The sequence below is a fragment of the Helianthus annuus genome, chromosome 13 (assembly GCF_002127325.2).
Source record: "Helianthus annuus cultivar XRQ/B chromosome 13, HanXRQr2.0-SUNRISE, whole genome shotgun sequence".
Taxonomy (NCBI): domain Eukaryota; kingdom Viridiplantae; phylum Streptophyta; class Magnoliopsida; order Asterales; family Asteraceae; genus Helianthus; species Helianthus annuus.
The window spans coordinates 45,090,435-45,093,153 of record NC_035445.2 but is presented as its reverse complement, the minus strand read 5'-3'; the positions used below and the strand labels follow the sequence as shown (position 1 = coordinate 45,093,153).

At 33.8% G+C, this 2,719-nt stretch overlaps 1 long non-coding RNA gene across 1 annotated transcript; it reads right to left on the bottom strand.

Moving 5' to 3' along the window:
• Nucleotides 1-1,177: 1,177 nt before the first annotated feature.
• Nucleotides 1,178-2,377, bottom strand: LOC110897713. Its single transcript, XR_002568894.2, has 2 exons — nt 2,038-2,377; nt 1,178-1,700 (listed from the first exon to the last, which is right to left on the bottom strand). It is a non-coding gene; the product is annotated as an uncharacterized LOC110897713 (long non-coding RNA).
• Nucleotides 2,378-2,719: the final 342 nt, after the last annotated feature.

Genomic DNA, 2,719 nt, shown 5'->3' with positions numbered 1-2,719 from the left:
AGATATGAAAACCAAAAGTTTTAACCAAGCGACTTTTAAAACCGAAGTTTCAAAGTGGGTTTGGATTGAACCGAAAACCGACCAAAGTAGGATATTTGAGTTCCTTTCTTGATTTTTTCACTATTGGAAAGAAATGTTGATTTCTCTATTGAAGGGAATTTAAGGGAAATCCAAATTCGAAGAACATTTTTTTTCATGTTTTTTTCATGACAAAATATGTTATTTGAATTCCAATTTTCATGACAAAATATATTATTTTCTGAATTCCAATTACAATTCAAGCGAATTCTTATTACCAAAATGGGAAGTAGGGATAAGCAGAAAAACCGATTAGTCATAACCAAATTAAGTAACATAACAAAACCATGTAAATAATAGATGGTATAACCAAACTGAACCCTATAACTTAATGCTGCTTAATTTTTTTCGGAGCCTTGAAACGCCCTACATTAAAGAATTGCAAGTTGCACTGAACTTCCCCTTTTAACAATTTGATTGTGTCCTAAACGTTGTTCTTTTTAATCTTTGTGGATGAATTAGGGAAGGAATACAAGTTGCAAGTTGCAACCACCTTTTATTTTCTTAGATTAAATCAAAAAATGGATACACTATAAATAATTTATTCCGACTAAAGGTGGTAACAAAATTCTTTTAAGAGTTAGGATAATTATCCTTCTCCATATTACAATTTTTTCTTTTTTCTAAAAGTGTTTCTTGAACCCAAATGAAAATCCTTTAATTTACTTAAAGTTTGAGGGTTTTAGGGTATGTTTGGCAAAAGTAGCTGGTGGTTGAAAGCTGGTAGCTAGTAGCTGTAGTTTTTTAGATATATTTTGTGTTTGGCAGAGTAGCTGAAGCTTTTAATAAAATGTATAAAATGACCAAAATGGACATAACTAAAAATTTAAAAAGTTTGTGCATTAAAAAGTTTATCATCTTTAGAGATTAAAATAGTCATTTTTTCCCTAAAAGCTTGTAGCTTCTTATAAACGCTACTAGTAGGAGCGTTCAACTAAAAGTTTCAAGCTTCTAAACTAAAAGTTTCAAGCTCCTTCAAACAAACAAGGCTTTTTATTAAGGATGAGCTTTTTCTTAAAAGCTTAAAGTTAAAAGTTCCATGCCAAACATGTCTTTAGTTTAAAGCGTAAATTACGTTTTTCGTCCTTTATGTTTGTACTAGATTGCAATGGATGACTTTTACCTTCAATAATTACAGTCACAGTCCTTTATTTGGAAAACGCATTTCACCTTTCGTCCTTTAGCACTAACCAAGTTAAAATTTTCAGTTATGCCTATCCACTTAAGGGTATTATGGTCATTTCATGTTTTTATTTAAATTGTTCATTAATAAATAAACACCTTCTTCCCCAATTCCCCAACCATAACCCTAGAATCTCTCCTATTCATCTCTCTCCAACCAACCTCTACCACCACCACTCCCACAGTGCCACCACTCATTATCGCCGGGCGCCTCCACTAACAACAACCATCACGGCGGAAATTGAAATGGATTCCGAGGAAGATGTGAGTACAGTACTGCTACTAAAACGCCAGCCCTAATCCCGTTGTTCCGATTGCATACTCTGAACAGTTCGCCGAGATCATGAGTTTCTTTAGAGCCGTTTAATTAGCCAATGAACGATCTGTTCGAACTCTTCATCTTACTGCTGAATCAATTAACCTTAACGCCATCAATTACACTGTAAGATTAACAACACCCTTTTACATTTTTACCCATGTTCCTGTTGTTGTTGTTCAGGGATATTAAGTATAGATGAAGGTTAGTTCACTACAGATTTGACTTTAATTTATGTTTTTGTGTCTAGTTAGTTTGTGAAATTAGCAAAAAAAAAAAATAAATAAAAATAAAAACAGAGGAAATAAGCAATTTAACAAGAATAAATTAATAAGAACCAAAATTTTGGTAACTAACAGAAGTTAGACATCTTCATCTCTTACAACAGTTACATGATTAACTAACTATTCTCTAACTATTTCTTTATTATGATCAAGTATAATTTTGATGCTATAACATACCTTTTTCCTGATGAAGTTGAATGGATGATATTTGATTCTTGTTTTGAAAACACCTTTCCATAAATTGAAAACACCTTCTGACCCTAAAAATCTCACCAATCGATTAAAACCAGCTTAACATCTAATCAGATCATCGATGAACTTCGGCAGTAGCAGGTGGGTGGGTTGGTAATGGTGGGTGCAGGTACGGAGAAAGAGATGGTGGTAGTTGGTGCTGCCGTCGTGGGGGTTTTAGGGTTCCGATTTGTAGAGAGATGATGGTGGGTTTAGGGTTTCGATTTGTAGTGCGTACAGGGGAGAGGGGACAGAGATGATGTAGAGAGAGAGAGAGAGAGTACGGGGGAGAGAGAGATAGATAAAAGGGTTTTATTTTTATATAAGTTTTCTTGTTTTGAAATGACCATTTTGCCCTCATATGTTGTGCACATGTTCTCAGTTAACTGAAATTTTTAACCAAGTTAGAGTCAAAGGACGTACGGTGTAACAGGTTTTACAAAAAAAAGGACTGTGACTATAATTATTAAAGATAAAGGTCATCCATTGCAATCCAGTACAAACATAAAGGACGAAAACTGTAATTTACCCTAGTTTAAATTCACAAGCGTGACACTTGGGTGGGTAAAATAAGAAATTGGCTACATGTTTAATAACTCGGTCTTGTAAGTGAATTTATATTGAGAGA